Below are 14,634 nucleotides of genomic sequence, written 5' to 3'. Positions count from 1 at the left end.
TACAAGGCACTAGTTAGACCACACCTAGATTACTGTGAACAGTTTTGGTCTCCTTATCTAAGGAAAGATATACTGGCATTGGAGGCAGTCCAGAGAAGGTTCACTAGGTTGATCCGGGGAATGGAGGGATTTTCTTATGAGGAGAGGTTGATTGGTTGGGCCTGCACTCATTGGAGTTTAGAAGAATGAGAGCTGACCTTTATTGAAACATATAAGATTCTTAAGGGGCTTGACAGGGTAGATGTTGAGAGGTTGTTTCCCCTTGTGGGGGAGCCTAGGACCAGAGGGCATAATCTCAGAGTAAGGGGACGCATATTTAAAACATAGAAGAGAAGGAATTTCTTCTGAGGGTAGTCAGTCTGTGGAATTCTTTACTGCAGAGGGCTGTAGAGGCTGGGTCGTTAAGTATATTCAAGGTTGAGATAGACAGATTTTTAATCAGTAAGGGAATCAAGGGTTATGGGGAAAAGGCAGGAAAGTGGAGTTGAGGATTATCAGATCAGCCATGATCTCATTGAATGGCGGAGCAGACTTGATGGGCTGAATGGCCTACTTCTGCTCCTACATCTTATAGTCTAAATATGACCATAAATTCAAGAGGTGGGGTGATTGACTGGCCTTGACATCAAGGCAGTGCCTGACTGAGTTTGGCATCAAGGAACCCAGGCAAAACTGAAGTCAATGGGAATAGTGGGTAAGGCTTTCTACTGGTTGTAGTCATACCTAGCACAGAGGAAGATGGTTGTAGTTGGTAGAGGCTGTGACGTACTTTGACCCAGAAGTAAAGTAGGGGCAGGTTTTTCCAGTTGGCGAGCAGGGGCAGGGCCTGCTCGCCAATGTGTCAAATGACGCGGGGATACATCAGGCGTGCGTCCCGATGTCATCCCGCGTCATTTAGATTTTCAGTTCTGCTGGCACGCAGCCGATTTGGCTGCGGGCCCGTGGAACTGTCAATGATCTATTAAGACCATTTAAAAACTAATTAAACTAATGATTGATGGGCCTGCCCGTCCAGCCTTAGGGTCAGTAGGCAGGCCAGGAGCCCAGGCGGGCCTCGGAACTAGCATGAAACCTCATCCACGGGTGGGATGAGGTTTCATGAGGGCTTTTAAATGTTTATCAAACGTTTAAATAAAAGTTAAGGACATGTCCCAACTCATGACAATGTCACTTGAGGGGACATGTCAGGGAAATTTTTCTGTTACCTTTCTGTCAACTTTTTATTCGGATACAATCTCCCTGAGGCAGCACATGCGCGAAAGAGCGCAGTCCCGGCTGAGGGAATGCCCCACCCACCCGCACAGGGAACGCATGTGCTCCCCGGCAGACGTCATGCTGGGCGGACCTTAATTGGCCTGCCCTCGTAAAATGGCGCACCCCCTCCCTGACCGGGGGCGCCGATCGAAAGGTTGACCACTGACGCCCACTCCCGCTCTACCCCCACCCCCCCCAACCCCCACACCTGATGGGGGGAAAATGTACCCCTGGGAAAATTTGCAATTTTTAACAAGTGTCTGCAGAATTTGTAATTGTGTGTTTTAGAATGTTTGTTTGTTTGTTTGTTTGTTTGTTTGTTTGAGAAGGGGTCAATTGTAATTTTCTTGGAAGATAAGAAATACTGGTCCATGTGGCCCTTGTGACCCTTGACTTGGAAGCAGTACTTACAGGAAGCAAGTTAAGACCAGGCAGACAAAGGAGAGCTGGAGGCAGAAGGAGATCAGCACAGATGCAGGCGCAAAGAAGCCGAAGCAGGACATAGTTATCAAACTTATAGGGCAGGATTTTACCGTTGGCAAGCGGGGGTGGGGCCCGCTCACTGACGTGTAAAATGACACGCGGTGACGTCGGGCGGAACTCCCGATGTCACCGCACCCCATTTAAATTTTCAGGAAGGCGCGGGCGCAGCAAAATCAGCTGCGTGCCCGCCGACCTGTCAATGGCCAATTGAGGCCATTGACAGATCAATTAAAGTAGTTAGTGGACCTGCCCATCCAGTCTTAAGGTTGGCGGGCAGGCCAGGAGCCTTGGTGGCAACTAGAAAAAACATGAAACCTCATCCACCGGCGGGATGAGGTTTCATGTAAGGTTTAAAAAATTTTAATAAAGTTGTTACAGAAATTATGAACATGTCCCAACTCATGTGACATTGTCACATGAGGGGACATAAGGGAATTTTTTTTTTTCTATTTTTAATATTGTTGAAAGTAGAGGCAATCTCCCTGAGGCAGCACTTAGCCTCAGGGAGATGAGTGCACTCTTTCGTGCACGTGCGCGAAAGAACGCATTCTCGATTTTAGGGATTCCCTCCCGCCCGCCCGCATAGGGAGTGCATAGCGCTCCTGTGTGGACGTCACGCTGGGAAGGGCCTTAATTGGCCCATCCATGTAAATCAGGGGTGCCGACCAGAAGCGCGCCCGCCCATCAACCCCCCCAATGGGGGGGATATTCTGCCTATAGTGTGTAAAAGGGTAACATTCTGTTTGGCAATAAGAAAAAGAATAGAATTTTAAAGGCTCTTGGGGAAGCGATGTTTGACCGAGCTAAAAGGAACTGAATCCTAAAAGTGGTGTGAAAACTCAGGCATGGGAAAGAGCTGAGAGTTTGTATCAGAGGACCAGATTGTAAACCAGATATTGTTCGTTTGTCAGTTGAAAAGAAACTCTGGAAAGCTATGCCATCATGATTGATGTTTCACCAATAATCATCCTCCATCATAAGATTAGAAATGGGGAATGTTTGTTATGATTGTACAATGTTCAGTACTATTCACAACTCCTCAGATACTGAAGCAGTCTGCATCCATATTCAGCAAGACCTGGACAATATCCAGTCTTGGGCTGACAAGTGGCAAGTAACATCCACGCCACATAAGTGCCAGACAATGATCCACTCCAACAAGACAGAATCTAACCATCTCTCCTTGACATTAAATGGCATTACCATTGCTGAATCCCCCATTATCAACAGCCTGAGCGTTATCATTGACCAAAAACTGAACTGGAACTGCCATATAAATACTGTGGCTACAAGAGCAGGTCAGATACTGGGAATTATGAGGCGAGAAATATTGGCCATGCTAGCAACGTCCACATCCCATGAAAGAATGAATAAAATTCAGTGACACTATATAGATTCTGAAGTTTAGAACTTATGTTTTCTCTTGTTCGTTAACATCAATTAAATACACAATAGGGAATGTGGTTTCTTATTTTCTACTTTTTTTTGGTAAAATAGGCAGATGGGGGATATATCACAAGGTGTCTTGGGGTGGTACAAATGAGTGCAGCTCAGGATCAAATCCTACTTACTTTGTGTACAATAAGCCAGCCTTTGCTGTGCATTGCTCCCATGCTAAACCCATGCATCCATGGCTAAATATGACCAAAAAACTTTGGTTGAATTCAAATTCCAAAAAAACAAATGAATGTGCATTTGTGGGTTAAACTGTGGGTTAAATTCAGTTGCCATAGATGTCCTCCAAAGTGTGAAAGATGGTTAACACATGGTCAGTTGAAGAACTTGCATTTCCTTTTCTCAGATAAAAGGTGGTGTCCAGATTTTGTTAGACTGGCAACCAGGAAGACTACTTCCGAACTTTGATATGATTGAATAGTTATCTTTCTTTCTGTGACAGTATTATTTTGGCATTGGAAGGTAAGAATTACTACTAGGCTCTATGTGGATTTTCTGTTGGATTAAAGGCAGATTTATCACCAGTGGTAAACTCATAGTTTTTTATAAATTTTCCTCATCGTTATTATTCCACCCATCAAGTGTGAATGGGCTCTGAGTTCTTTTGTATGTCGAAATTCTAGAGTTGAATCATTAATCGAGTCAAACACCAAGTGGCACTGGATTATTTATGTTTCATCACCTACTTTGCCGTGAAGAGTTTATTTCCTGGTAACTACAGTATGGGCAATCATTCGTTGTATTGTGCACCTATCATATTACCTGTCACTTGATTTTTTTTTAAATATAAAAAAGTACCAAAAAGTTTTCAGTTGCCTGTGTATTAACTTCATGTGCTAATTTAGGAATATTTTAAGCACATGGTTTATTGTGATAAGCAACACATATCCTCAACTTTATGAATGCCAAAGATTTTTTGGATTCTGTTTAAAATAATGCAGTTGCTTTGGAAAGGTCAATTAAATTGTCTGAAGCAAAATGACATAAATGGAAAAATATGAATATAAAGCAAGGTGTATATCATTGTTTTTAACCTGAAAGCATCTTTTCTTGTGCTGAATAATTTTTGAATGATCATATTGTTTGTCATGAATCCTTTGAGGTAAAGCAATATGTTGTCAAAATAGTTTTAATTACAATGTAATAAATGTATAAAATATAAATTGTTTTTCTTACTGTAATTATAGCATAAACTCTGGACTTTTTTGGAGAATGTGGTGAAAAGTTACTGACTAGATTTGGACATAACTCGTTTTTTATGCAGCCGAAGATAATTTGTTTGACAGAAATTAATTAAAAATTAAGGCAGTGAGCCCAAATAATGGATTTTCATTTTTTCTGATTGCTCAACACAAGTAATTTTTCACTTTATTATTCACTAAGTAAAACTAACCTTATTATACGGACTTTAAGAGCATAGATAAACTTAGATCACTGACAGAATCAAGTAACTATTTTCAATCATTTAAAACAGTCTATAAACTTAAAATGATTGATCTTGTGTATGGCTTCTTTACTATTTTGTATAATCAAAGCCTTTCCAATCTTGTGCCGAGGAAGCAGACACAAGGCTGAAGCCTAACACTACGTCCTCATTACCAGTTAAGCTAAAATTTCATACGGCATGAACTCTACTGAACAGCTGTAAAGCATGTACAACTGAACTTCAGAAATAGATAATGATAACGATTAAAGACAAATTATTTGTTACAGTGCCAAAGTGAATTTTATACTGAGCAGCGTGAGATTTATTAATTACATTTCCTATTTTCTACAAATAAATATTCTTTGTTAGAGCTAATTCAGCCAAAAAAAAATTGCTTTAAATCAAAATTCAAAACTATTCCCAAGTGTCTCCAGAAGGGAGGTTTGTCATATGACATTTATAACTCCAGTGGTCAAGGCATTCACCAACTGTCCTGAGGCTTTAATTCCTGCCACTTTCCTGTTATACCATACCAGAGGCAAGAGTGCAGAGTTTGGTAGGAGGCTTTCCTTGGCAATTGGCTGACAACTTTTCCATCATTCACCAGTGATCATATCTTAACATCATCACTTACTGACCTGAATTGAAACTGGAATTAATTTATATCCTGAATTGTACAAAACTACTTCTTCTTCTACTAAGAAAAGTACCTGATATTCTAAGATTAAGCCAGGGCCTGTCATAATATGACTGGCAGCATCATCAAAATAAATTAAAATTTCAAGCTGTGACAAAGCTCAAAATAGACAGGACTGCTGTTGATCCAAAAATCTCTCACAGCACGTCGACACTAGTATCTGGCTCAGAGCTTAAAGAGCTGAAAAAAGAACATAACTTGTAGACCCATGAAAGCAATTAGACTCTTTGTCCAACTGTCAGTCTGTGGATATGAAAAGACCAAGTATTTCAATTGTTGACTTAAAATTTTCCTCTAATTAGTGCAGTCTGATTCCAAAACTTATTGAAAGCAGGACCAGATGGGCCTAACTTTGGAGGTCAGCTGTTGTGAAAAATATGTGTTTCCAGCTCCTTGCCAAGCCAGACCATGATTCTTAGAGTGAGGGGTGAGTAAATGCCATTCAGCTCAGCAGTATTTAATGCCACGTAAGGAAGTTTAACTGGAAGCTCTGCTGACGATGTTAAACAAGAAGACATTCCCAGAAGTGTCTGTCAAACAAGGTATAAAAATAATCAGAGATGCGTCACATCATTAATGGTTTGCTAAATGTGACTTTGTCAGTTGGAAAACCGTAACTGAACTGCAATTCACGTTTAATATCTGATTAACATGGATATTTAAGCAAGTTGAAAATCTGCCAAAGTGTATGTGAAACTAAATATACAGTTGTCTACAATTTATGATTTCACAGGTTCTGAACATTTGGAAAAATAATTCTTATGGAATGCATTTAGCTTAAATAATTTTCACAACATTAGTAACATGTTCAATAAGTAATTTTTGTAAGATAAAGAAGATATACTTTTAGCTATATGTATGTTCTAAAAACTTTTAATAACCTATATGTCTTTTCATGGCTGAAGTTTTTTGACTAACTTTTTTTTATTCCCTCATTCCTTTCTCTTTCCTTAGTATTCCCAACGGTCTCTCTCTTCTTTGCTTTTGAAAAATGACTTTGCTTTTTCGGAGCTAGTATGTAAACCATTAATAGTCTGAAGTTTCAATTTAATCAGAAACAGCATTTTACAAAAGTGAAATTTCTGAACATTTGTGGAAAACAATGACATTTTTCCAGATGAAATGCATCAGCTGGCATTGATCTTTACAGGAGAAAAATATGTTTTTTTCGGGAAAATGGTAAGAAAAGCATGGCTCGAGCATGCAAAACTGTTAGACTGGACTACTGAAATTTTATGAAGTCTTAGTGAGTCCTCCAATTTCTTGTCATTCTTCAGTAATGTACTGCCATAGTATGACATTTTTGTTTCTATCTCCTCTGTAATAGATTTTAAGCACTAATTAAACATTTTTCAGAGGATATTTTCAAGCTTGTACATTTTTAGTGATAAAATAATTAGGAACTATTAAATGTTTTACTTAATAAAGGAAACCAAAATCTTTTGCTTTATTATAGATGGAATATTGACACTAGGATTTTGGGGAGATTAGGATTTGTTTGTAATTATTGCTGTTTTTGGGATTAACATGGCAGTGTTGGACTGATTGCAATGTGATGTAATGTTGAGTGGTTGAGGACAGACCTAACAACAGTTATTTCAGGAGGAGGCTTGCGCTGAGATTAAAACCATCCACATGTCATAATTGTGCTCTAAGCTGTTGGGCAAAGACAGTTGTTGAAGCATATCATGTAAGATAGTGCAGGGTAAAAATTGCCCATACAAGTTACCAGGTATGATATAATATTGGCTGGATTTTCCTTGAATTTTCAGTCTCGTCTCTGCCAGTACTTCCAATACTTCATAAAACAGATATGGGAGGTATTTTCAAGTACTCATTTTGGTACTTTTTTGTGTACTCAGCACATTGCATGAAAAACCACTTAGTTTGTCTGGATCCTTGGAGAAACTGAATTACCATTTTTTTCAGGGTATAAGCTGTTTATTATTGCTGGATTGTGACAGCAGGAAATTAAAGAATAATTGAAAGTTTAAAAAAAAGTAAAAGAAGCCACATAGAAAGAATGGAAAGATCAAGGGAATTGGGATTGAGTGGGAAAGGAAATTAAGGGGAAAATGCTAAGGTAGTGCTGAGACAGTAAAGAAATTAAAAGATGGCAAAGAAACATAACTACAAGAGGAAAGAGTAAGCCCTCTGCAAGGAGAAATAGGAGAAGCGAGGAGATTGTGATAAAATATATCAGCTAAGGCAGGATGTTATGCATCTTGTACTCTGACCTTTAGATGTTTTTTCAAACAGAATGCTTAAAACATTTCATAGAGTAGAACATTTATTCTACTTTTATCTGTTCCAGAGAAAGGTTGTATGGAAAATTGTGTTCAATATCTTATGTTGTACTTCCTCTTCAGAGACTACATGTTATATATTTGTCAAATGTTTAATGCATCCACACATTAGTCTTTCAGGTCTCATTATATGTCTGGCTCCTTGCCTGAAAAACTGATCATCTGTTCTGTGGAGGAGAAAGATGAACACAAACATTACTAGCTCAAGACAAATACCATCAAAATTCTCCACTTGGCCTATATTGGACAAGATGTGGTTACCTCTCTCACAATCTATAGCATTTAAAAGGATACATTAGGCATAGTAAGCAAGAATAGCTTCTTTCGGAAACCATCAATTTGCAGAGGACTGCCACTACTTTGAAGATTTAATGCACTAACCTTGTTCTTGATTCTTTACAGTGTGAATTCCACATAATGTTGAATAATGTAACTGTCTTACATCACAAAATAAGAAAAGGACAGTAGCAGATAGATAAAGCTGAATAAAGAATATAGGATCTGAGCTTTTATGAATCGGGGCATACCGCCTGTAAGAGTACGGGCCGAAGTTTCCGTTAGATTGAAACTGACAAAACCAGCACAAAAGATCGAAGAATTGTAATCACACAAAATATATTTAGGGCAAATTGAGTTTCTGCTATCGTTTGCGCTAGTTTGAAAAACATTGCTTTGGAAGTTGACCCTACCCACAAAACTGGCCATGCCCTCTGGGCAAATTAATCATCATTGTGACTTTCCACTAATTGCACCCATTTTCAAGTCCTTCAAGAAGGCTCTTAAAGCTACACTTTCTTTTAGGTTCAAGAGCACTAATAACTAGATACCCTTTACAAGTTTTGAATATAAATTCTTTAAAAATTTACTATGAAACTGACTACTGTATACCAATGAAACTAGTAAGTTTTTTAAAGTCATTTTCAGTTACTTAAAATTGGGCTACTCACAGTGAACTACTTAAAATGCTGTGGCCAGTTTCAGCAGTATTGATTAACCTGCGCCAGGTTACCACCGAAATATATCAAGGAATTTTTTCATATAAACTTTTAAAAAATATTACAGACTGAAAAATTGTCTAACTACACTGGTTTGTTGAAGAGTTTATGTTTGGTGATATGCAGATAAGGTTAGAGAACCACGAGAGAAAAAAACCTCACTTAAATTGGAAAACTAGAACAATTTGAGTGCAGTTAACACTACTTTCACACAAAGTAGAAATCTTGTCCCTAATGTTAAGCTTATATAAATCATTGCTTTGGTCACATTAGAATGACATGTCCAATTTTAGGCACCCAAATTTAGGAAGGCTGTTGAAGGCATGAAGATAGCACAGAGGAGATTAAGATGACTCTAGGCATGAGAGTGTTTAGTTATAAGGAGAAACTAGTGTCCTTTTCATTATATCAGAGAAGATTAAGAGGAGATCTAACAGAGATGTTCAAAATTAATAAGTGTGTTAATAGTATAAATAGGGAACAAACTAACAAAAGGGCATACATTTAAGATTATCACCAATGAATCACGAGAGAGTTTAGAATAATTATTTCAGAACATTTAAAACAGAAGGAGATGAATATTTAAAATGCTGTGGGAAAAGGTCAGGAGAATGGAACCAAGCGAATAGTTCTTGCAGAGAGCTGGCACAGGCATAATAGACCAAATGGCCACCTTCTGTTCTGTAAAATTCTATGAATCTAAGAAAAGTGGACTGGGCACATTCAGATATGAGCGGGATGACTTTCTGCTCAATTTACTGTCAACATTGTTCTCTAAAACAGCCGTCTTCCTCACTCCTTGGTATGTTGGGACAGCCTCCAGTGGTTCTATGAATGATGTGCCACTTCCTTTAAAGGTTGATCATTTAGGTGATGCTCCCTGCAATTATGTGTTCTAAAATCCACTACTGTTATTCCAAATTTAAACGATAAAAACACCAATGTCAACATTCGTTTTTGATTACTTGTTGAATAAACATTACTATGCAACCAATATACTTTTTCTTCCATATTAATACATTTTTACCATTTTTGGAAATTTGAAAAGAAACTTCAGTTCTTTGCAGGTTGATGCATATCAATGTCACTAAATATGAGGCTATGTACATTTGGAGCTGAACATATGACAGTCCACACAATGAATGGTGTCCATTGACAAAGAATAGATAAAGATTCGTGGCGTCAAAGTGGAACTGTTATCAAAAAGACTAATCACAGCTGAAATAAGATATTCCAAACATGCATAAATCATTATTTTTCTAAATCTTCACACCTCTCTGCCTCCCTCTCCACGCTCATTAAAACCCAATTCTTAGGCTAAGTTTTTGGTCACCTCCTTCAATTTCTCTCCTTCAATTTCCTAGGGCAGAATTTTCCCTCCCCTTCGGGGGCGAAGTTGAATGGCGGGCGCGCACAGGCGTGCTTCTGATCGGCGCCATTTTACGTGGGCGGGCCAATTAAGGCCCGCCCAGTGCAACATCTGCACAGAAGCGCTATGTGCTCCCTGTGCAGGCGGGGAAGGGAATCCCAAAACCAAGCGTGCGCTAAAAGAGCGCACTCATCTCCCTAAGGCTAAGCGCTGCCTCAGGGAGATCGGCTGATCTGTGACAGAAATTAAAAGTAGAGAGAAAAAAAAATCCTGACATGTCCCCTCATGTGACACTGCCACATGAGTTGGGACGTGTCCATAATTTTAACAAAAACTTTATTAAAATTTTTAAAAACCTACATGAAACTTCATCCCGCCCGTGGATGAGGTTTCATGCTTTTTCTAATTCCCGCCGGGGCTCCTGGCCTGCCCGCCAAACTTAAGGTTGGACCGCCAGGCCTATTAATGAGCTAAATGACTCTGTCAATGGCCTCAATTGGCCATTGACAGGTCGGCGGGCGCGCAGCTGATTTTGCTGCGCCCCCGCCTATCGGAAAATTTAAATGGGGCGCGGTGACATCGGGAGTTCCGCCCGACATCACTGCGCGTCATTTTACGTGTCGGCGAGTGGGCCCTGCCCCCGCTCACCGACGGAAAAATCCTGCCCCTTGTTTTAGATATTTTTCTACATTAAAGACATTTTACAAATGGTTCATATTGTTGTTCTTATTGCCTTTTTTGGAATCTATTGTCCACTTTAGGCATCCTAGCTGTTTTGATTCAGCTATTTTGTACTTGCATTTGTGCTTTCTATGAATGGAAACAATACTCTGTACAAAGTAATGTTGAATAGCATGCCTTAGTGAAGAGTAAACTCTAGGATATCAGCTGTGTCCCTACATCACTTCAGAGGAATATTAATATGAGTCACACCAGATGTTTTTGTAGCAAACTGAGCTACGGGAAAGGTTTATTCATGGATTATTCACCAAACTAAGCAGCAACAGCCAATTGTTGAAGTCAGTACGAACACTACAGCACCTTTGAACCTGTTCATGAAAGGGTTAAATGAATAAACAAGTCAGTTAAGTTGCTTTGCATGGTTTCTTTGCAGATCTTTCAAACAAATGCTTTTCTGGAAGAAGCAGCCATTTAATGCTACTGACTATAGCTTTTCTTGGAATTACCTAACAACTTTGCCCATCTTTTGCCTCCGAGTATGGTGGTGCTTGACTAAAAACCAGACGTAACTGGTGTGGCAAAAGATTCTTGAACCCACCAAACCACTGAAATAACATTTCCTCTACAGGAAATCTATCTGTGAGATAGTAAACTTCATTTGAAGAGTGAAGAGCTATTTCATAACAGGTACAGAATGGCTGGCTGTGAAGTATTGTCTTTGCTGGGATTGCCATGATTATGTTACTTCATTACTTAAAAACCCAGTTATATGCATTAACGTTTCTAGCATTTGAATGTGATCAGTGACTGGCTTAAAGATACAGATGACTGTCAATGATGAACAGTACTGGTTTTTAATTCACTGATTTTTTTTCTGATTTATTTCACTCAGAGATAGAAAAGATCAGAAACCGATTTCCTAGCAGGCAATTGCTGGAGCCATTTTGAGGATTTAAAAAAGATTAATCTTTAAGTTCCTGGACCACCAAGCTATGAAACAAAATACGATGGGGTGATTGTAAACCTACCTACACAGTGGAAACTGGGCAGTTAAAACACACAGGCTCCTTAATCACTGGGAAACCATTGGAAACTCACTGTTCTGTATTTTCATACACTGAACTGAGCCAAGGACGCTGGCATGATCCTTCTTTGCATAGGAACAGGAGTAGGCCATTTAGCCTCTCAAAACTGTTCTGTCATTAAATGAGATCATGGCTGATGTGAAACTCCACATAGCAGCCTTTTGCCTCATATGCCTTAATACCCTTTGGTTAACAAAACCTATTAATCTTGGATTGAATTAAAAATTGATCTACCATCAATTGTGTTTTGCTGAAGAGAATTCCAAACTTCTACCACCCTGTTTGTGTAGAAGTGTTTCCTAATTTCACTCCTTTAAGGACTGGTTCTAATATTTAGACTATGTCCCTTAGTTCTATATTTCTCAACCAGCAGAAATAGTTTCTCTCTATTCCTCTGGGTTCATAAGGTATTTATGCAAACCCTTTTCATGGAGTATTAATTAGGGATTGGTTAGAGCCTATGATAAAATGATTGACATGGTGTATGGAAGGAATGGCTAGTGAACTGCATGGGTTTTCTTTGTTACAGATGCAATATTATTCTGAAACGAGGTGCGGCGGCAATGTTATTCTACTTTTCATGGAGCCATATTGGCCTTAGTCCTAAGTTGCTTATACAGCTACCTCAGAAGCAGCAAGACAAAGTGCTTTTTGTTGCTAGACTGAAAGGAGGGAAGGATTGCAGAAACTGTCTGCAATCGTTTTTGCTTATCTTACGTCTAAAAAAGGAAGCAGCACAAGACATAACGCCAAATTGACATCAGGCAAGGAACAAATCCCCCAAAATAAGGTTATATTTTTTGGAATTCACTGATTCATTCCACTAATGAGTTTGAGCACAGTGGAGGACCCAGCATCAGTTAAGTCAAGCTGCAAAACCCATGTAGATACTTGCATTAAAATGCCTTCATCTAACAAAGAAAGCTTAAAGGACTATTTAATCTACATTTATACAGTTTCGTAAAATGCTGGTTGATGATACAAAGTCTCTTGCCCATTGGGTTTTATGTTTACTTTTTCAAGCAGTTTTTGTTAATAATGCTGTCTTCTGGAGGAGTCAACAACAAGATGCATTTACACAGCATATTTCATATTAATAAATGTTTTAAGCGCAGCACATCGTAAAACAGGTGTATGAATACTAACTGCCACACCAGGAAAGGATTGCTAAGAAGGGGTTAATTAAAGCTTATTTGAAGAGAAGGGTTTTGAGGAGGTTTTTAAAAAAGACGAGAGAGACGGAGAAGACTTTGGAGGAAATCTGTAAGAGAGGTATTAATGATCAAGATTACACTGAGATGAGAATGAAATCACAAATGGATGGAGTATTTGTAAACTCTATGGCAATATCAGAAACAGATGAAGTCAGGTGCTCCCAAAATAATCTAAAAGCACTAATGCTATTCCAGGAATATTTAAAACTTCCTTTTCTCTAACCATCTTATTCCCTTCTCTTTGCTTTTGTAAAGCATGTCCATCACCAGCACTACAGCACTCCATTCAAAAAGAGAAAGCAATCTCAATTAAACAATTGATAAATTAACTTAATACTCACAAAGTGAATCACTTGGGCCCTATAAACTAACGCAGTTGTGTTTCTGCTGGCAGAAAGCAGTGGAGGGTGGAGTAAATTAAAACAGAAGATCATGCTTCAGACAAACTGAGGGTTACTTCTGGGGGAAGAAATTTTAAAATGGCGTGAAGTTATTTTTGGCTCCTATATCAGCGCCTCAACTCCACATGGACACTGAGCTGCCTGGGAGGAAATCAGCACTGTTATAAATTGGAGAATCAAAAAAACAAACATGATCAAGATGACTGCTGGGAAACATTTAACAATGTGGAAAGGACTGCCAAAGACAAAATTGTCGTTAATAGACCATAAACCATGAAGCTACAGGAGGGCATTACAGGTTCTAAGAATGTTGATTATTGATGTAGAGGTGATTCAGCATGGAGGCCATGGATAGGGTTGGAAGAATCCAGATTAAGCCTATTCATTTAAAGGCATATACATTAGAAAAAAACAATACTGGCCCGTGCTCTAGAAAGAGCTATGTAATTTTAGCTTTAAACTAACTGCAACTTTACAGAATTCTGTAATCCATGGACCAACCTTTATCCTTTTACAATTTTGTGCACACTCTTGAAAATTCCTGCTAATATTACAATATTAATGCTTCTCTGATCAGAAACAGCTTCATGATTCTGCTATTAATGTATGACTAAAATGTCTCTATCAAAAAAATTAAATCAAAAATAAAAGGCCCTTGAAATTACACTGAGGGATACTAGTGCGTGAACCCTTATGTCAACTTTAACTCACTCCAATGGGGTACAAATAGAGTTTTTTTTATTCATTCACAGGATGTGGGATTCGCTGGCTGGGCCATCCCTTATTGCCCATCCCTAGTTTCCCTTGAGAAGGTGGTGGTGAGCTGCCTTCTTGAACCGCTGCAGTCCATGTGGTGTAGATACATCCATAGTGCTATTAGGCAGGGAGTTCCAGGATTTTAACCCAGCGACAGTGAAGGAACGGCGATATATTTCCAAGTCAGAGCGGTGAGTGACCTGGAGGGGAACTTCCAGGTAGTGGTGTTAACATCTGTCTGCTGCCCTTGTCCTTCTAGATGCTAGTGGTCGTGGGTTTGGAAGGTGCTGTCGAAGGAGCAGTAGATGTGTTAATGTGGTGGTGCAACATTTACCACCCTATTTGCACATGTATGGTGTCCATTTCCATTTAGTCTGTGGTTAGTCAGTCCAGGCTCTTTGCCTGTATCAGATAGCAGTGTTATTTAAATAATGGTCCTGTTGTGCAAATAGAACACTTGCTGTGATTTTAACAGGAAATAGCAGACTGTCACTGAGTGTCAGACCTATCCA

The 14,634-nt window shown here is 39.0% G+C and overlaps 1 long non-coding RNA gene across 1 annotated transcript in view; it reads right to left on the bottom strand.

Moving 5' to 3' along the window:
- The window catches only part of LOC144680889 (uncharacterized), a 34,934-nt gene extending 21,379 nt beyond the window's left edge, over positions 1–13,555 (bottom strand). The window contains exon 1 of the long non-coding RNA XR_013576640.1: positions 13,307–13,555. This is a non-coding gene — a long non-coding RNA (uncharacterized LOC144680889). The remainder of the gene's footprint in view (positions 1–13,306) is intronic.
- Positions 13,556–14,634: the final 1,079 nt, after the last annotated feature.

The sequence above is a fragment of the Cetorhinus maximus genome, chromosome 5 (assembly GCF_964194155.1).
Source record: "Cetorhinus maximus chromosome 5, sCetMax3.hap1.1, whole genome shotgun sequence".
Classification (NCBI taxonomy): domain Eukaryota; kingdom Metazoa; phylum Chordata; class Chondrichthyes; order Lamniformes; family Cetorhinidae; genus Cetorhinus; species Cetorhinus maximus.
Note: the sequence above shows the minus strand (reverse complement) of the source record. Positions and strands in the feature narration are given on the sequence as shown.